This window comes from Ptychodera flava, chromosome 11 (assembly GCF_041260155.1).
Source record: "Ptychodera flava strain L36383 chromosome 11, AS_Pfla_20210202, whole genome shotgun sequence".
NCBI lineage: Eukaryota > Metazoa > Hemichordata > Enteropneusta > Ptychoderidae > Ptychodera > Ptychodera flava.
The window spans coordinates 23,944,066-23,966,223 of NC_091938.1; the positions used below are offsets into that span (position 1 = coordinate 23,944,066).

At 37.0% G+C, this 22,158-nt stretch overlaps 1 protein-coding gene across 1 annotated transcript in view; it reads left to right on the forward strand.

Moving 5' to 3' along the window:
* Nucleotides 1-22,158, forward strand: part of LOC139143876 (uncharacterized) — a 62,974-nt gene that overhangs the window by 27,310 nt on the left and 13,506 nt on the right. The window contains exons 2-6 of the mRNA XM_070714464.1: nucleotides 6,214-6,599; nucleotides 7,733-7,855; nucleotides 15,160-15,282; nucleotides 17,521-17,643; nucleotides 19,487-19,609. The gene's annotated coding sequence lies outside the window, so the exon portion shown is untranslated. The remainder of the gene's footprint in view (nucleotides 1-6,213; nucleotides 6,600-7,732; nucleotides 7,856-15,159; nucleotides 15,283-17,520; nucleotides 17,644-19,486; nucleotides 19,610-22,158) is intronic.

Genomic DNA, 22,158 nt, shown 5'->3' on the forward strand with positions numbered 1-22,158 from the left:
ATATGTACATATGATGGTCAGTAACTGAATCATTTTCATGAGAACGTTGACATGGCCTCTAAAATTCAGTAAACAACTTAGCAAGCTCCTGTTTGATGAAGTCGATATTTTTTCTTCCTTTCTTCAATTTCTTGTTTTTCTTGTTTTTCTTTCGAGTATTGCCATGGCATAACTGAAACGGACAGGGAAACGAAGGCTGTACGTACCTATATTAGTCCGAACGTGATTTGGGAGCAAACGGATTACGCAGATAATGCGAACGATTGGAACCGTTACCAAGAGACTAGTTATGCAGAGCCATGCCCAAAAAGGCTCACACAAACTTGACACTAATCCTAATCCCGCTCCATTTCGAGGCAGGCTTTAAAGCCTTTAATAATTGACCTTGGCAAAGTGTGTGCAAGTGTCGGAATTAGCAGCGTCCGTTCCAGACCACTGTGAATGGAGCGGGTTAGCACAATCATCACAATGTCATGATTTTACAAATCGGCCGCGCTTTCCCTCGTTCTGACCTCGCGTATTCTGTCCCCCTCAAGATGCAGCTACCAACAAAAGTTTTAAACCAAGATTTCCTTTTAGTATATTTTGAGGGATTGCAAATGTGTCATCATCATTCTCGACGGAGGGGGAAGGGGCCGGGCCTTGGGCAAGATGGCCGGAAACGATCACCTGCAGAAAACACAACGGTATATTGTCAGAGCCCTTATTCACAAGTCTGTAAACGAGAGCCTGGACATTTCAGCCAATCAGATTTTATTTTCCAGAACTCAAATCTTGAGTATGTGTACTTTCGATAGGACTTATATCTGCAGGTTAAAAAAGCAGTGATGTGATTGGTCAGTAGAGTCTACTGGCACTTAGCTGCCGCTCGAGGGCGTGTTTTACTACCGCCTTCCATATATGGCGATTTGTGCGACTGAATAAGGAAAAGGTTTGAGACCCCTCAGCAAATCTGTAACGTAAAAAAAGCCTCTTTAACATCAAGTCTTTCTCGTGACCCCAATTTTCTGTCCAGGGTCTCCTCTCGTTAATTGCGCTAGCTTCATCTTCTACCTCCTCACCCTATGCTATTCACAAAGATGCGCACTTATATGGAACGCCGTTGCTGCCTTCTGAGGTTTATGTGCTGTATTTGATGAGATGACATCAATATATGATTTAGCAATGCCTTTATATGATAAGGTCGTGTCAATATATGATTAGGTGACGCCTTTATATTATGAAGTGGTGTCAATATATCATAAGGTGTCCTTAATATATAATTAGGTGACATCAATATATGATTTAGCAATGCCTTTATATGATAAGGTAGTGTCAATATATGATTAGGTGAGGCCTTTATATTATGCAGTGGTGTCAATACATCATAAGGTGCCCTTAATATACAATCAGGTGACATCAATATATGATTTAGTAATGCCTTTATATGATTAGGTCATGTCAATATATGATTAGGTGACGCCTTTATATTATGAAGTTGTGTCAATATATCATAATGTGCCCTTAATATATAATTAGGTGTCATCAATGTATGATTTAGTAATGCCTTTATATGGTAAGGTCGTGTCAATATATGATTAAGTGACGCCTATATATTATGAGGTTGTGTCAATATATCATAAGGTTCCGTAAATATAATTAGATGACATCTATATGTGAATAGGCAATGCCTTTATATATCGAGTCAAAAACAGTATATGATTAAGTAGTGCTTATTTGTTAGATCACAGAATTATATGAATTTAAAAAGCCATTATATTCTAAGGTAATGTCAATATATTATCTAGTAGCGTAAATATATTATATGTGCACACCATTACTAGTATGTGTAACGTCTTTATTATTATGTTTAAAGTCATTATATGATTATATAGAGGGCGCATGCCTTCGGACACTTTCTTTGAGCGTGCAAACTTTCATTCGCTTTGCCCGACGCATAAGTTCTTGTGGGGTACATCGCTCATGGAGTTGGGACTCGGAAATCTCTTGGGGAAATTCATAGACGAATGAGTTGATCCTAAATTAGTGATCTCATTATCAGATGGGCAGTTGGCGCGTCTTTGCGTGAGTACGATTTGTGATCGTTCAAGACTCCAGAGTAAGTGCAAGAACACAGTTGCACCGGACGAGAGTGCGGCGCAAGTGTAAGTGATCCCATCGCTGCCAGCAGTGCATGCCTACGGTCAACTTTGCGACGAGATATATCGCGCGAAAGGACATTCTTTTCACTCCAAGTCGTATTACCGCAGTAAACAATGTCAGACGAGGGCGGACACGGAGAGACGTCAAACATACAGTTCGATATTAGACTGCAACATTCTTGTGTTTAGCTGATCGAAATACAGCTGTAGCTGATCGAAATACAGCTGTGTTTCGATCAGCTAAACACAATAATATTGCAGTCCATGATCTAACTGTGGAAACGCAGCTATCTGTTGGCGGGGTAGACCAGCGTGCGTCGCTACGCAGGTCATCAAATGGTAAACCCCATGGCGGTGTTGACCTTTTGATGACCCGCATAGTGACGCACGATACCACGCCACGATACCACAGATAGCTGCGTTTCCACAACTATGCACGATCGAACTTTATGTTTGACGTCTCTCCTTGTCCGCCCTCGTATGACATTGTTTACTGCGGAAATACTAGTCCGTTGGCTAGAGGGGACCCACGTGCACCCCACAGGATAACAAACCAGAAGCCTTGGGATCCCCAGAATACGAAATGGAATTTTAACAGAAAAAAATGTAGGGATGCAATAGCTGTTATGGCCATGTTTTGAAGGGTACCGCAAAATCACGATTTTGCAACCAGTATGCATTTTCGTCAAATCTTTCTTTTTGTAAGTCATCTGCTGAGCTTATTTTGTAACATAACCTCACTTGTTTGGTATCATTAGAAAGGCAATTTATTCCTCTTTAAGATGACATATTGCATTGGTAGAATTTGATTTTAGCTATGACTGCAATTTTCAATGTAAACCTTTGGATATGGGGTAGTTTTGGTCATATTTCATGAAAACTATACAAAATATTGCATGTTGCAATATGCCATTTTAGAGACTAGTAAATTATCTTTCTAATGATACCTAACAACTTAGGTTATATTCAAAAACAAGCTCAGAAATTGACTTAAAGAAAGATAGGTTTAACAAAAATGCACGCAAATCTGCAACACTGTGATTTGCGGTACCCTTCAAAATATGACTGTTACAGCTGTACAGTCCCAATATTTTTCCTGTTAAATTCAATTTCAGATTTCTTACATGTCCCTGTACCAAATAAAACAGATTTCATACAATGCATTGCATTTTATACTATGCCTAGCCAAAAAATTGGTAGAATTTGAGATTTACTGTAATTTGCGATGTTAAACTTTGGGGTATGGGGTAACTTTTGGTCATATTTCACGAAAAAATGTAGAAGATATTGCATAGTACAATATGTCACCTTATAGAAAAATTAAGTGCCTTTCTAGTGATATCAAACAAGCGAGGTTATATTCAAAAAACAAGCCCAGCAGATGACTTACAAGAAGACTGATTTGGCGAATATGCATGTGGGTTGCAAAATCGTGATTTTGCGGTACCATTCAAAACATGACTGTAAGAGCTATTGCATCCCTATATTTTTTCTGTTAAAATTTCATTTCGTATTCTAGGGATCCCAAGGCTTCTGAAAAATACAGGTTTGTTATCATGTGGGGGGGGGGTGCACGTAGACCCCCTCTAGCCCACGGCCTATACGACTTGGAGAAAAAAGAAATGAAATGTCCTTTCGCGAGATATATCTCGTCGAAAGTTGACCGTAGGCCTGCACTGCTAGCTGCGATGGGATCACTTACACTGCGCTGCACTCTCGACGTCGAACATATCGAATGAATGTTTGCACGCTCAAAGAAAGTGTTCGAAGACATGCGCCCTCTATATAATCATATAATGATTTTTAACATAATAATAAGGCGTTACACATACTAATAATGGCGTGCGCACATAATATATTCCCGCTACTAAATATATATTTACATTACCTTATAATGTAATGGCCTTTTCAATTCATATAATGTTGTGCTCTAACAATATAGAGGCACTACTTAATCATATACTGTTATTGACTCGAAATATAAAGGCATTGTCTATTCATATATTGATGTAACCTAATTATATATGACGGGCACCTTATGATTTATTGACAGCGCTTCATAATATAAAGGCGTCACCCAATCATATACTGACACTACCTTATCATATAAAGACATTACTAAATCATATATTGATAATCTCGGTGTGAAACTTACCCATGACGGCTCGATGTCAGACCATATCAGCCACATCTGTAAGAATGGATTTTATGCATTGCGTAGAATTGGCAAGATCCGTCAATTGTTGGACAGACCCACCACAGAAAAGATGGTCCATGCATTTGTAACTTCTCAGCTGGATTACTGCAACAGCCTTTTGTATGGTGTTGGGAAATTTCAGCTCGGACGCCTTCAATCACTTCAGAATGCTGCAGCTCGCCTTGTCTCGCGTACTCGAAAATTTGATAATATCACACCGTTTTCATTGATCTACACTGGCTGCCAGTAGAAGCTAGAATTAAATTCAAATCTTGTTGACGACCTTTAAAATAGTTCATCGTGCTGCTCCACTTTATCTCATGGATCTGATCGAGATATACCCCTACCAGAGATCTCAGATCGAGTAATTCGTTACGCTTAGTGCCACCGCGTGGAATGTTCAACAAGGCATATGGGCAGAGAGCTTTCTCTGTCTGCGCACCTTCTCTATGGAACTCATTGCCTCCTGATATTCGTAATGCCAGCTCCGTTGACTGTTTTAAGCGCGTTTTAAAGACTCACCTTTTTGCAAAGCACTATTACTAATGTTTTGGAAAGTCACCATTTTACCGGAACCGCTGATGCTTGATTTATTTTACGTTTTCTGCTACTTACTCTGTATAATTTTAATAATGTTTTTTGTATTTTGACTGTTTTTACTCTGCAGAAATTTTCAGAAATTTATGTTTTTAGCCTATTTTGATTGTTTTAACATTTTAGTTTGTCATGCTTTGCTGGTGTTTTATCAATTTTAAATGTGTAAAGCGCACTGAGACGTATGTGTAGTGCGCTTTAAAGAAATAAATATTATTATTAAGGGCACCTTATGATATTGACATAAATTCATAAAATAAAGGCATCACCTAATCATATGTTGACACGACCTTATCATATAAAGGCATTACTAAATCATATATTGATGTTACCTAATTACATATTAAGGGCACCTTATGATATATTGACACCACTTCATAATATAAAGGCATCACCTAATCACGACCTTATCATATAAAAGCTTTACTAAATCATATATTGATGTTACCTTATTATATATTAAGGGCACCTTATGATATATTGACACAACTTCATAATTTAAAGGCGTCACCCCATCATATATTGATACGACCTTATCATATAAAGGCATTACTAAATCATATATTGATGTCATCTCATAAAATACAGCAATTAAATCTCAGAAGGCAGCAACCGCGTTACATATACTTGGAGTAGGAGAGGCAGAAGTTTCTGTGAGCTCTTCCGAACGTATATTCCCCAAGATAAAGGATTATGGAATGCCCGAATGGCAGAACATGAAAAGGAGAAATATGGTATTGTGAAAAAAGTGGTCGTACGTTTTTTGATGCTGTGAAAGTTTGAGGGTATATCTGTCCCCGAGGCACATTCTACCTAAAATCACTCAATGCCTGATTGATTTTTGCACAATAATTATCAAAATCTGTGTAATCGAACACACAATACTCTTTATTTTAACATTTGTACGAACGCATCTATTGATCCCTCGGCTGTAAATATGACTTTATCAAAATAATCACACAATCATTTTAAATGCAATATTCAGCCATTAGGGCAACCCAAATCCTAAGCATGTCTTCTTATTTTGTGACTTTTTTCTGAAATATATTAGCCTGGCACTTATTATAATCTTTAGCAATGATGACTCATTTACTGATCTTATATGATGAAAAGATAAGCTCAGTCCCATTTTTGCGCAAATTTATGATCGACTACCAAGGATGGTCGAACTTATTTGTGCATATTTAATGAACACAGGCTTGTCCTTTTTAAGTCCGCTGGACATCAATGCATGTACTCGAGCATGAATCCCAACCCCTTCTTCTATTATTTTGAAAGCAGAGCATAAATGACACCGTGAAAAAGTTTCAAAGCCATGATGAAAAGACAAAGAGTCATCGCGCTGACGATCCTTTTGTTTTTGATGATGTTGTGTATTACGAACGGTAGCTGGTGGGACCGTCGTCGGCGCCGGCGTCGCTGTAGTTCTGTCAACTGCCAGGTTAGTAGTTGGAGCAGCTGGTCTTCATGTTCCACCCAGTGTGGCACTGACGGAAGACAGACGAGAAGTCGACGTCTTACCAGGGAAGCAAGTTGTGGAGGTAGTTGCTCATATACACTGTCTGATTCACGTTCATGCAATGTGCCTGGGTGCAATGGCCGTGGCACACCTTTATCTCGATCATGTGCCTGCTCTTCTGGTTGGCATGGAACTTGCTGTCAACATGGTGAGTCTTTTTAATCTCTTGATGGCAATGAGGGCCAAATAATCAGCAAAGGTAGATGCGTGTTGTAATCAAGTGAGACGCTTTTTTCTGTTTTTCATCGTCCGGGTTTTTGGTTCTGAACCGAAAATTAAAAAGAGCCACATATGTGACCGACCGCCCAGACAACGTTAGGGTGTTCAAGAGCAGATGGCGAGACAAATCGTCACGGTCTCATTAAGTGTTTAATCATGAGTATGTCAAATGTTAAACTTCACCAGAAATACTTTTTTGAAGTAGCGATTGCCTTTTCATCAAGTGATTTGCTAGCGAGTCATTTGGGATTATCTAATGCTTCAACAACATATTTGTTACAGTACTTTCAATCAAAGTCGAATGCGGTAAGTGTAAGAACTAGCGACAGTAAAAATCACACATACAGTGGTGGTACTTTTCTGGTACAGTGATGATGCTGATCTTGGTCAAGTGCTATGCCTTGTTATTCTATTACTTCATTCTATAATATATTTCATTTGTACATCGAAATTATGTCTAAGGCAATTCTTATATGCATCTTTTTTAGTTTTGTCAAGCATAGAATGTGAATAAAATATATTGACATGTATCGGCTGTCTTTACGTGATTGGCTTTAAGAAAGAATCTGAATTCAGGTGTTTGAGAATAGTTCGGCTGGAAGGTATACTGAAAAATGGGGGTCTAAAAAACTATCCAGGTGCTATGAATATGTTAGCAAGAGATACCGTTGTTAAGAGATTACGGCTATTTTGTTAATACTTTTGATGTAGTACAATGTGGTTAATCCTGCATATTGTGGCTGCACTTTTCAGTTTTCCTTAGTAAATTGTGGCTATTTTATGTAAAATAGAGTCGCCGTGGTGAGTCATAATTTGGACATCCTAAGCAGTCGATTCTCTTTGTCATATCCGAATTGCTATGGCCTTTCGACTGTGGACCGAAAGTGAGATAACTACGCTTTGGTAGTATGTTATTTTAGATGAAAAGTCTATTGACAATATCGATCAAAAACATAAGTGAAAGAATGAGAACGCATATGAAATGAAATGTTATGGTAATCCTGCACGATATCTCTACTTACAAACAGAAAATGTGGAATATCTTTACTTTCTTCCCCTAAGACACAAATGAATGCCACTCTTCGAATGGCGGTTGTCACCATGTATGTGTCAACACTCCGGGAAGTTTTCAGTGTCGATGTCGAAGTGGATATCAACTTATGTCCAACGGAAAGTCATGTCAAGGTATTTATATCATCAGTTTTGTATGTTCTTTTATTTTTATACTTACTATCATTTTAATGTCGACAATTTTTTCAAAGTTGCTTTGAAATATAATCTCATGACATACACATCACATGAGTTCGGGTCTTCGTGTAAAGTAACTTTTATTATGCTTGCAGCTAACTGAAGGCGGCCAGAATACTTTACGGGCTTAAAATTATCCAGTGTTTACCGGTTAAAATTGACATGTCAGAAAGGAATTCCCCAGATAAATGTTGTTTATTGTCTTAGGTAAGAAATAAGATTGAAAAGACATGGGCTTTGTATACAAAATAACCTACAATACACACTTATTAGTCGTTTCCAAATCAAAATTGACTGTTTGTTCTAAATAGTTTGAATTAGGCAAAAAAACTGTTAAGTGTAATTTGTTTATGTAGCAAAAGTATAAAAATGCAGAGACTTCAATGTAAGTTAACATACACATACATGAATCAAAAGATAAGCAAATGAATACAAATGGTAGAAAACGACAGTTTCAGAAATACTCTACCCTATTCCCCACATTTTATAGGATAGTATAGTTCAGATATCTTAAGACATGGCTCCCTGTAATAAGCATGTTCGAACTTAAGAAATGGATAATTTTATAACATTCATTGTCAGGTTTGATTGAAATTTGGCAAACTTTTTGATCTTATTACATTATAATAGATTTAGTACAAAACACATTTAGATCTAGAGTCAAATGACCAAAAAATATTATTTTCCTGCATATATTTATATGTTATAAGAATCCAATATTCCAGTCGTTTGTAACATTATTTTTCATATTTTACTGTGTATTTGGGAAAGTACCCACCATTTACCTTGAAAAAACCTGCTCTTGAAGATATCACTTTGCACTTCTTACTAGAATTTAACACATACAGATTCAATGTAAAACTAGAAAGCATTTGCAAGCAAAAGCGAAGTTCCAGAGACCAGAGCAGCGGAAGAAAAGAGATGTGTGACGAAGATTGGTGCAGAATGAAAGAGTGCTTGGGATTTTAATATGCAAGCACGTACCTATAGTGAGGGCTGATACAACAACAGAATGCAACTAAAAGCAAGCAGTCCAGGGAATTACAGTACACAGATTACAAATGCTAACATGTACGGTAAAAACGCAACAGATACATACGGGCGACAACGCACAGAAATGTATATCAGACGAGAGGAGACATCGGACCTAGGCCGTTGAACTTGAAAACCGAGGCAACATGTATTTTCATTTGATTAAAAGCAATTAACGCTTCATCTGTTAAGAGTTTTTACCACTGACTAAAACAATTTTCATTGCTATGTCGCTGTTTTCACAAGATACTGACCGTTTGATCTTGGAAAGTTGAGTTGCTTTTACGTGCAGCCAACGCATGCCGGTGCGGTGACAGACAGTTCACTATGAATACCTAGCTCTGCATGGCAGGGCTGTGTGTTACCGGCGTTAAACGGCCTCCCACCACAGCCCTGCAGACTGATATAGAAAAAACCGCTGGTGGCTCCTCAGAAATACGGCAGACAGTTTTCTCCGCCGAAACAGCCGATTTTGAATCCCAATTTTGCATTGATCTTCGTTTTCGAGCACACACTTACGCAAAGCCTACTTTTCGCGAGGGAAGCGTTCGTATCCGCCGCCATCGTTAATCTCATTCAACCCATGAGCACTCGGGCGAAAACCAGCGTGACAGTATAGCGCCACGTACGGCGAGTATTTAGAGAAAAATAAAATCAAAAAGCAACAAAAAACAAAGCGAAAGAAAGCTAGAATTATTAATAGCTTAACGCAATTTGATATTTGTGCAATGCAAAATAAAAAATAAATAAATAAACAAACAAGAAATGCCCGTAAAACCCATCCGAGCTGAGCGATGACGTCATAAGCGTGTCGCAATGCATTCTGGGTAATGAAGGTAAAATTTGTATGTAGCATATTCTGTGTAGGAATACGAGAGAAAGAAAGAAAGAAAGAAAGAAAGAAAGAAAGAAAGAAAGAAAGAAAGAAAGAAAGAAAGAAAGAAGGAAAGTGAGCAAAAACTAACAGTTCCAGAGCTGGTCTCTGGAACTAATTATGTTTTAGGGAGTTTTTGAATAAACGAGTTAAATTTGAATAACTTGTACCAATCAATGACCATTTCAAAAGCTTATATGCCGTTTTACGTTAACTATCCATTTCACTTTAAATAATGTCATATGCAGATATTTTCAATACATGATTTGAGGGGAAAATAGCCCTGGTCATCATCCTGTATGTATATTAATCTGAGAATGTTCTGGAATACGTCTTCCAGAACACTCAGAGCACACTCATGTTCACAAAAGGTGATCTACACATGGGTAATTTCATTTTCCGACGCCTATGGATCTCTGCAGGTCTTCTGTTCATGATGGAGTGGAAATGCATTTGGCTTCTCCACCAACATTTCACCGAGATGTCCACCATGAATTTACAACACAGCCAGCCTCAGTTTGACAGGCGTGCACACTTATTATATAGCTTATATAAGTCTTCTGCCTCACCGTTCTTCAACCAAGACGGCTATTACCCGGCTTCCTACTCATTGATATTCATTCTCAGCTCATAACCAACCTCTGCCACTCTGTTGAGAAGGCTCTTGAAAGTTTTATTCTTGTTTACACTCTTTCAGATAGTAAGGTATCACGGCTCCTCTGTAATCTTTTTCTATGTGCCATTCTATCAATGAATGGACCCCAGCCTTTCCTTAACCAGTCCAACCACCTAAACCACAATCTAGGGAGGTTCCTCATTCAGCCAGATGTTACATATGACGCGCCTATCTTTGTGCACATTTAACAGATCCTTATGTCAGTTTTTTTCTGGTACATGTGGTTCAACATTATCCATGTTTCTCTCACAAGCTGATTTGCATGCACACTCTTATCCTATCTTAGTAGCTATTTTGTTCATACAAGTGATGTAGCTATACATTGTTCATACGAGTGATGTAGTGCACTGTGCTCGATCCTGCATATTTTGGTTGTACTTTCAGTTACTTGGTAATTTTTGGGTAAATATATAAATAGATTCGTTATAGTGAGTCATAATTTGCACTTCTATGTCTCTCTGTCATACACAAATTCTATTCTAAACTGAAAGTAGGATAACTACGCTTTGGTAGTATGTTGTCTTAGATTTAAAGTCTAACGACAATATCGACTTATAATACAAATTACAGAATGAGAAGGCATATGAACAAATGTTATGGTAGTGTTATCGTACGCACGATATCTCTATTTTTAAATAGAAACTGTTGAATGTCTTTATTTTTGTTCCCCAAGACACAAATGAATGCCAGTCTTCGAATGGAGGCTGTGACCATGTGTGTGTCAACACTCAGGGAAGTTTTCAGTGTCAATGTCGAAGTGGATATGAACTTTTGTCCGACGGAAAGTCATGTCAAGGTATTTATATCATCAGTTTTTGATCTTTAGTATTATTATGGTGGTGAATGTCATTTGCATGGCAATAATTGTTTCTATGCGGCATAGAAATATACAATCTCATGACATGCACATCACATGAGTTTAGCATTTGGTGCTGAGAAACTTATGTTGTGCTTGTAGTTAACTTATGGTGGTCAGGATAATTTGCGGGCTTAAAATTATCCAACGTCTCATAAATGAATACGTTGGAAAGGCATCCCAGAGAGAAATGCTGTTAATTGTAGTACGTAAAAGTAACAGTGAAAGTGCATGGGATTTGAATATAGAGTAGCATACTCGGCATGCATATTTATGAGTTGTTTCAAAATCCAACTAACTGTGTGTTCTAAATTGTTGGAATTAAACCGAGAACTATTTAGTCTAATTTGTTTATTTAGCAAAATATATATCAAAATGTAGAATATACGTAAACATACACACATATTAATCAACGAATAAACAAATGAATACAAGTAGAAGGAAACAACATGTTTTAAAATAATGCTTCCAATTCCATGTATTTTACACGATAGTATAGTTCTGATGTGTTAAAGCGTATATCTCACCTAGAAAATATTTTTTTATTGTTTTTCAATAAATAAATACTTTCTAAGCTAAATGGTGTTTTTCCCTTTCCCCGTTGATAAATAATGGTGAGATTGAAAAATGTCCATTGCTTGACGAAAAACCTCCGTGGGGACCGCGTCAGTTTCTATGACGTCAGAAGTGGCGTTCATGAGTGTAGAACGGAGAACTATATAGTGGTATATACACAACTGCAGAATGAAATCTATCTGAAGTTCTGTCTATAATTTGTAAAGCGACAATCACTACCGCAACAGGATGTTCTCTGGAACGATTGATTCAGATGGTAGCCAGTGATAAAAAGTCTGGTGTTACTGTTCAAAATGATTCCATTGGGAATATTGTGAGCATAGATTTTGTGATTCAGGTCACTCCGCCTGAAATGTCTCCCTGGACCAGCCGGCCACTAGTTGAATAGGCCAAAGCAAACAATTCACAGCTTCGCAAGAAATCTAGAAAATTTTCGATCTGCCTGCCCTGTTCTTTGCAAAAGTTATTAGAGCAGCATTGACACCCCCGACAACACGTAAGCCTACCAGAGTTCATTGCATCAATGTCACCTCACCACAAACGTGACATTCGATTGATTTTATTAAAATTCCTTCAATTTATTCTGTTTGGATATTTATATGCCCACAGACTTGCTGAAATAATAAGAGCCAATATGGCCGCTAACCCACGTTTTGATTTGTCGATGATAAATTGACTACTCCAATCGTTGACATTTCTAATGGAAGAGGACATTTTAGAGCATGATTTAGGCGTAGGACACTTTTCCTTGTACACCCGAGTATACGATCCATACGATCTGAAGAGGGTTCCAGCCCTGAAACTGACAAGATGCAATCATCGGAAAGTTGATTGAAAATTGTCAGTTGCCTAGTCGGGGACCTGCCGCACTCTGGACTTGGCTCAACCGTGATCTCGCCCTTGGCTTGGTTCTGTATATTTAACCACAGTTAAATAATCAATGATACGAATAGCAGACCTAAAGAACTGTATATAGAGCCTGGAAAAAAGTAAAAACTTTACAAAATGCAATTTACTAACTGAGGTGGCAAGCCTGATTCGATCCCATTCAATACACATCAGTCCTATGTCCAGGCTGTAGACTGTCACGTCCGGCGTCCGTGCAGAGCATGAACGGATTTACATCTGTAGTATTTTAGACATTATAACGTGGCGCAGTTTATGGAGTAGTACAGTTTAGGGATCTACTAATTATGAAATGGTTTGAGTCTGATTCGTAGAATATCCTGGGCGAGTTGGCCCCATGTTCGGGCATGTTATTCCTGTACGGTAAACAGCGGCTGAGCTAGCTCGGCTTTGGGCCGGCTGCTGGTATTAGGTACCGACACTGTCACTCAACACACAACTCTGCCATGCAGAGCAAAGAAAGAGCTGTGCTCTCATTGAAGTAGGTCCACACAAAATTGACGGCACATATATGTAGACTAAAACCACCCAGGTGTGTGTTTTTGCAGCCCCAAACCGCGCATCTTTTCATCATAGTGAACTACCTGAGATCTTCTCGAAGTTTGTACCTAAATAGTTGACTATTGCTCTCGGGGATTGCTCTCACATGTTAGCCACTTGTGACGTCGTGCCACGTGACCATACGTGGCGAATATGGACGCAGACGTTTCCTGAAATTTTCACCTTTAACGGTTAAATACACTACTCTACTACAGAAATAGTTACCACTACAACGTTATGGAGTTTTAAAAATAATTAATATTGTTTTATGCGATTCAATTAACATACAAAAATAGGAGAAATATACACTTTAGCGCATGGTTCCCTGTACCATAGGCATCTCGAACTGAAGAAAAGGGTGTTTTTCAACGTAAATTGTGCTATATTTGATTAAATTCGGCCAACCTGTTGATTTTATCACATTATAATAGATTTAGAACAAAACATGTTTAGATCTAGATTCAAATGAGTAAAGATTCATATTAAAAATTCGCATTTTACGGGCAAATTTCCTATGTTTAAGAAAACCGGATATCACAGCAGCTTGACATTCTTGCAAGTATTTAACTCATAAATTTTCAATGTAGAATTATGTTTTTGGGCTGTTTTGAATGAAAAGGTTATATTTTGAATAACGTGTATCAGTCAATGAGCAATTTTACTTTAAATGATGTTGTCCTATGTAGTTATATAAATATATATGATTTGGCGAGAAACTAGCCGTGGCCATCATCCTGTATGTATATTAATCTGAAAATATTCTGGAACACGTCTTCCAGAACACTCAGACCACACTTATGTTCACAAAAGGTGATCTCCACATAGGTAAATCAATTTTCAGAAGGCTATGGATCTTTGTAGACCTTCTGTTCATGATGGAGTGGAACTGCATCAGTAGGCTTCTCCACCAACATTGTTTCACCGAGATGTCGTCCTTGACTTAACTACAAAGCCAGCCTCGATATGACTGGCATACATATTACATACCTTATACCTCAAGGTCTTCTGCCTCACCGTTCTTCAACCATGATAGTTACCTAGCTTCTTACTCATTGATATTCATTCTCAGCTCATAACCAACCTCTGCAACTCTGTGGAGAAGGCTCTTCAAAGTTATATTCTTATTTACGCTCCCTCGGATAGTAAGGTATCACGGCTCCATTGTAATCTTCTGCTATGTCCCATTCGATTAACTAGCAATGTATGGACCCAAGCGTTTCCTTAAGCTAGTCAAGCCCTCCTCTCAGGTGTGAAATGGAATTATCAATCCACTAGCCCAATAGCTGTATCATTTAGCATTATATTCTATTTTACTTTCAAGCTAAAATAAGTTTGTGAGAATGTACTAATTCAGATGAGTGTATACGCTTATTATTAACTACCCGCTGGGACTGTATTTGCAATTGTAAACAAGATAAAGATAACACTGCGATTTATATGTTTACCCAAACATTAAATCGCAGCCCCATACGGAAAATTTTGTGTATAAGATTAATGTAATGCAATGTGCCCAATCCTGCATGTTGTGCCTGCACGTTTTCAGCTTTCCTTCGTAAATTGTGGCTATGTTATGTAAAATAGAGTCGCCGTAGTGAGTCATTATTTTAACGTCCTAAGTAGTCTATTTTCTCTGTCACATCCGAATTGCTATGGCCCTTCGACTACCAATAACACAAATGACAGCGTGAGAAGGCATATGAAATGAAATGTTATGGTAATCCTGCACGATATCTCTACTGATAACCAGAAACTGTGGACTGTCTTTATTTTTCTTCCCCAAGACACAAATGAATGCCAGTCTTCGAATGGAGGTTGTCACCATGTATGTGTCAACACTCCGGGAAGTTTTCAGTGCCAATGTGGAAGTGGATATCAACCTCTGTCCGACGGAAAGTCATGTCAAGGTATTTTTATCATCATTTGTGTTTTTTAATGTGATGGTGAATGTCATTTGAATGTTGATAATTCTTTCTACGAGGCATTAAAATGTAATGTCTTGAAAATATTACATGAGTTAGGCACCTTGTGGCAAGAAACTTCTGTTGTGCTACTAAGTAGCTAATGAAGGTGGTCCGGATAATTTACGGGCCTAAAATTATCCAGTGTTTACCTGTAACAATGACTAAGTCAGAAAAGAATTCCCAAGATAAATGTTAGATAAGAAATAAGGTTGAAAAGACATAGGCTTTGAATATATGGTAACCTACACGACACATTTATGAGTTGTTTCCTAATCAACACTGACTGTGTGTTCTAAATTGTTAGAATTAAGCCGAAAGCTATTCAGTGTGATTCTTTATTTAGCAAATATATAAAAATGCAGACACTTTATATATGTAAACATACACACATATGAATAAATAGATAAACAAGTAAATTCAATTAGCAGGAAATGACAGTTTCTAACATTTTTCTTGGAACCTGTGACCTCCTCAAATATCATTGAAAATGTGTTTATTTTTTCCGATTTCCTACATTTTATATGATGGTAGCATTCATATATCTTAAAGCACGGTTCCCTCTACTAGGCATGCTCAAACTAAAGAAAAGCCTAGTCTTTGAATGTTGTCATCTTTAGTACATTAGAAGAGATTCGGTGCAAAAGATGTTTAGATCTGGAGTCAAATGTATGAATATAAACATTTTTGTTAGTGTCTTAAGAAAATTGTCAACTTTCATGACTAAAATGGTTGCCGTTGAACATATGACATAGAAATTATTGCAATATTTGTAATCGGCAAGTTCAATACTGCTTTGTTATAAGTTAAATGACTATGTGCACAACAATGATAATGTCACTTGAAGAGCATTTTAATTTAAATTGCAGAAACAGTAGCCATGGAAACAAGTGATCATATAATCGATCCCTTATTTGCAATCACAATCACAAATATCAAATACCTTAATACAGTACGTTTGATGAACATAGAAAGTTCTTATTGTCATGAATATAAGAAAAATGTAATGTTGATGGCACAAACTAGTTGCAAGGAAACATACATTCAAAAATTGGATGCCGTATGTGTAATCAGAAATATTAAATACGTTGGGACACAAGTTTAATGAATACCCCAGCTCCTTTATTGAGGATTTTAATGCAAATCGAAATTTTTACAAGCAAAACGATTGCTATGGTAAATTTGCTCACTAAATGGAGGGCACTTATGATATCAACGCACCAAAATTACCGTGTACTGTGAGTTCAATGAAATTCGGACCTATTTTCATTTGCGTTATATTTTCTAAGTAAGTTAACTGTTACAATTTTAGAGGTATATGTGGTAGTTATACAAAACTGCGTATTATAATACAAATGCGGGCCCTAAATGTATAAGAAAATTGTTGAAATAAGTGTCACCACATGTCTCTAATTATAACTAAATCTTAAAGGTATGTTTGAACCTGGTAAACAGAGATTGGCTGTTCACGTCATTTTCCGTTCTGTTTTTTTGAAGAGCGCCAAAAAAACTGTCATATTCAATGTTCGTGAAGTATTCACGATACTGAGAAACGGTGCATAGTAAGAGAGTATATTTGAGTTTCTGTAAACTGCATGGAATGTTGAGTCTTTTCAACGCGGTTTGAAAACCTATCTTGTTAATCTGTATTATCAGTGATTTGTTTATGCTTTGTGGTACATTTTCTTCACGTATGGGACTGCTCGGGTGGTGCGTTCTTATCGCCACCCCTTGCATTAAGTATGTTGTAAATTTTGCATATTTTTTGTGTGTTCTGTACAGCACACTTTGGCGTAAGTGAAGTGCATTTTTAAGTCATTTAATAATAATAATAATAATAATAATAATAATAATAATTGAAACACTTTATGTTAATGTATATTTTCAGTGAGGTTTTTAATTCTTTGACAAGTTTACAGGCAAGCTCGATGCAACTGATCGAAGAAATAATAGTCATAGGTCCCATTCATACTATGAAAGACTTTGAAGGCAACTTTCTCATAATCTTTAAGCTACATTTTCCGTGCCTTTGCCTTAGAACATATTACAATGAACTTTACTAGTGATTACATCATGGATCATTCGCTTCAGGATGCGTAGCTCGTTTTCGTATCACACGATGTTCTCTTCTTAATTATCAAAATAATCATACAGTTTGAAATTCTTTGTTTTTCGGCTGACCAGATATAAATGAATGCCTATCTTCCAATGGCGGTTGCCAGCACTTTTGTGAGAATACCATCGGAAGTTATCTATGTCACTGCTATGGTGGATATCAGCTTCTGTCGAACAAACAATCATGCGCAGGTAATCCATTAAATTAATGTAGGAGGGACTTTTATGAAGATCTTGATAAGTTAGCGACGCCACAAATTCAAATCATTTTTAGCTCACGTGGTTACACACGTGAGCTAATGTCGTAGCTATGTCTGTCTGTCTGTCTGTCTGTGTGTGTGTGTGTGTATGTGTGTGTGAGTGTGTGAGTAGGGCTGTCTGTCTGTCTGTTGACACAATAACTAAAAATGGCTGATTTGGTAGACAGGTAATGTATGCTAACTAAAAGAACTGATTAGATTTTGGTTAGTGTAGCATGCATATTAATGAATTTATCAACTATCATTTTTTTTCATATAATGGTTTCCTATCGAGACAGTAATGATAGTGTCGACATATATCAATAAATACTGCACAAAATTTCATGAAACCTTTCACAGATGACAATCTCAGAACATTTTGGTGATACTGTGAGTGTCATATCAAGTATCTGCCCATTACCATAGTTAAAAGCACTGTTCGCGATCCCTGGGATCGCCATTGTTTTAGTCTGTAAGAGGATTATGGAGGTGTGATAGCCTTTTGTTTTCTATTGAAATTGTAATCTGGTGGGAAAATTTTCTGATGAGACAATCTGGTGCCAACACAGGCCTTTGATGAATTTTTGTGATTAGTGACGTAACTCTGAAATTCCTACACCTAATTTGATGATACCTGCTACAGATATTGATCTGATAGATATCTAATTGTACTGAAAAGCATTAGGAAGAGTCAAGAAATAGCTCATTTGCATATTTAATAAAGTTTTGTAATTAGTCACATAACTCCAAAATAACTGTACAAAACTTGATGAAATCTGCTGTAGATACTGATCCGAGCGATATCTGACTGTGTTGTAAAGCATTTTATAGTGTGAAGTTAATCGAGTATTCATTTGCATACATGATGAACATAATATTTTATGATCTTTGTATTATAATTGTAAAGCGGTTTGATATTTTATTGTTGGAAATCGCTCTAGAAAAAAATATTATTATTATTTGTAATTAGTGATATAACTCTGAAATTATTGCACCAAATTTGATGAAACTTGCTACCATATTGACCTGATAAATATCTAATTGTCGCGTGAATCACTGAACAGTGTCAAGTTAATAAATAACTCATTTGCATATTTAATGAAGATTTGTAAATAGTAATAAAACTCGAATATAACTGCACCAAATTTGCTGAAATCTGCTGCAGGTACTGATCCGACAGTCTGACTGTATTGCGAAGTATTTAGCAGTGTGAAGTTAATTAAGGGTTCATTTGCATATTTAATGAACTTTGTAATTAGTTACATAACTCTGAAATTATGCGACTAAATGCAGTGAAATCTGCAACAGAAATTGATCTTATAAATATCTCATTGTCGCGTGAAGCATGTTAATTAAGGATTCTTTGGCATATTTAATGAATTTTGTAATTATTGATATTACTCCGAAATTACAGCATTAAATTTGATGAAACTTGCTACAGATCTTGATCTGATAGATATATAAATGTTCCATGAAGAATGGAGTAGTATCAAGTTAATAGATAGCGCGTTTATTTTGTATATTAAATGATGTTTTGTAATAAGTGATTTACCTCCGAGAGTACTGTGCAAAAGTTGATGAAACCTGCTACATATAATGATCTGAGCAATATCAGATTGTTCTGTGAAGCGTACTACTATGTAATGAACCTGTTGTAAACCACGTGAGCATATATAGTTCACATCTGGTAAAAGCATATTATGAAGGTTTATAATTAGCAATGATTTTGATCCTTCAAATCCGTTTACTCTGTTGAAATTGACTGTTTTGTGTGCTGTTGTGCAACATTCTCATAGACATCGACGAATGCAGTTCTGGAAATGGTCATTGTGAACATATATGCCAGAATACTGATGGGAGTTATTCATGTTCATGTTATAAAGGATACGAGCTTGGATTTGACAGTAAAGGCTGCCAAGGTAATGTCGAAACATTAAAAGGCGATTCAATCTTTAAAAGTACATATGTAAAATGAACAAGTACCTTTGTAAACATTGAAATACCGTCCCAAGTTATACGTAGTCACCAAAATTCATACAAACAATTCCCTCCATGTTTTGTTTGAATTTTCTACCTATATTCCACCCTAGACGATAAACGTTGAACTCGGGTTAGTAATATTTTAACATTACCATCTAAAATAGTCCGGTGAAAATAGGGTTAGACCCACCACAATTGCTACAGAATTTTTTTCTTCAGAATGCATTTTGGAGAAGTGCCCAGAACAACATATCAAAAGTTTACTCGAATCTACCTAGGGGAAATATGTCTAATTTGCATAAATCAAATATGGCTGCCAGCCGTCCTACAAAATTACATAAATGGCCATATATCACCTGTTAAACAAGCTTTTTCAGTGATTTCAAAGTGTGCACCACATATTTTGCACGGGGAATCATTTTGGAGATATAATGTTGTGTATAGGCAGTTCCTTAATTTGCATCATTCCAATATGGCGGCTAACATTCCTAAAAAAATGTTTTTTTCGGTCATATACCATGTATTAAACGAGCTATTTCAGTGATTTTAAAGTTAAAAGTATATTTCCTTGGCATGGCCAAACAATTTTGAAGGTACAATGTTCAACACACAGGTACTTTGTTAATTTGCATAAATCCAATATGACGGCCAACATTAATATAAAGGTCATTTTCGGTCATATACCACGTATTAGATAAGCTATTTCAGTGAGTTTAAAGTTTTAATACAAAATCTCGTAGATTGACTAGGCTAGTGTAGAAATTCTCAATGCCCGTTGGCGATCTTTATTTTTTTGAATATAACTAAACAAAAATACCACTCCCACAAATGTAAAGGAAAGGGGGGGGGGATGCTGATGCCGCTGGTGATATGAACCCAGCCATGGAGTCCTGGCCAGTGCGCCCTGTCTTCCACGAATTATTATCTTTACATGAATAACAAAGCCGTCGAGTAGTCGTTGTTAGTAATCACATATCACAGGCAGTTATTGGCAGTAATGGTGGTCCACTGCTAATATACCATTAGGATACACCTTGTTGTACCTATTACCTTCAAAAGCAATGAAATGTATACGATACAGCAGTTTGGTGTGCTAAAGCTAATCTACAGAAAGTATAACAAATAAATAAAGCTGGCACTGTAGGTACTGTGATCGTAACGAGCCAAGCCGAACACTTTCTGGTCAGTCAAATAGACTCACCCAGGCAGCTTGATAGGCTAATGGCGCTATTGCGGATAATTCGTGGGATCACGTCAGTAGTAGAGCTCTCTAGAAGTAATGTTATGTTATATTTATTTATTAAAGTGTCATGTGTGGTCTTAAACAGCTTGGTTGCCACACCCAGCCCCAAGGGCTTACAAGACACTGAAACAGTAAATAAAGTACATAGATATGAATAGCTCGAAATGTAATTTAAGTGTAAGAAGCTTCTTGTTTCATTGAAATGCAGGATAGACATAGGATGCCAATTAGGATGGCATGTCGCTCATTAGAAATTTGAGTTTCTGTTGTACATCAAATGAATCAAATACAGAGCACCAGTTTCCAGCTTTAGAGAACAATTGTTTCCTAATACATTGTAAAGTGTGCAATCAAAAATAAAATGGAGCTCTTCTCCTACTACATTTGGACAAAAATCACATAGTCTTTCCTCTTTAGGCACATTCATGTAACGCCCAGTTTCAATTTTCAGAGGTAAGATACCAACTGTCAATTGTGCTAAAAGTGATCTTTTTGATCTAGAAATGGGAAATTGTAAATATTTCTCCATTCCATATTCCGTCTTAAACATCAATATGTACGCAGTTTGGGCTTTTCACTCAGTAATAATAACTACGCACTACCCAAAGCAGAATTGTCTCCCTAAAACGTGGTCTCCACTCAAGTCCCCGAAGTCCAAAGATAGTCAACGAGAACGATGGTTCCCTAAAACTCCGAAAATGAAGCAAATGAACTAACCCTAGAGACGTTCCCCAATGAACGAAGTAAGGCAGTCCCAGATGAACTAACTGGCGATCAGAAATCCCTCCCTTTTGTCTTTTTATGTTCTCTACCCATATCATCATACCAACACGTTGTAAAAACAAAGATGTGATACATTTCATTAATATGTTCTACGTCTGGTTTTCTATCTAACTAAGCCTCAAGACTTGTTGGCTCATTTTCCAAAAACTCAGTTTTTACCACAACATATTGCTCTCCACTAGCTATTAAAGTACACTGCCGTAAACAACTGTTTTTCTTCAAATAAAGCGTTAAGTACACATCTTGACAGGGCTAACAATGATGCCATGTCTTGGATCTTCTCCAATACATGTTCTTGAATTTTCTGCTAAGTCAGCTTGTTTGAAAAGATTAGGTTTGCTGACTTAACACATGCAATGTCATATGTTGCACCTCTTAATGTTGCTTGTAGATATAACGTAATTACAGTGAATTGAAACCTTGGTGTGGATATAGTTTATGCTGATAAGCAGGCTTTATGTA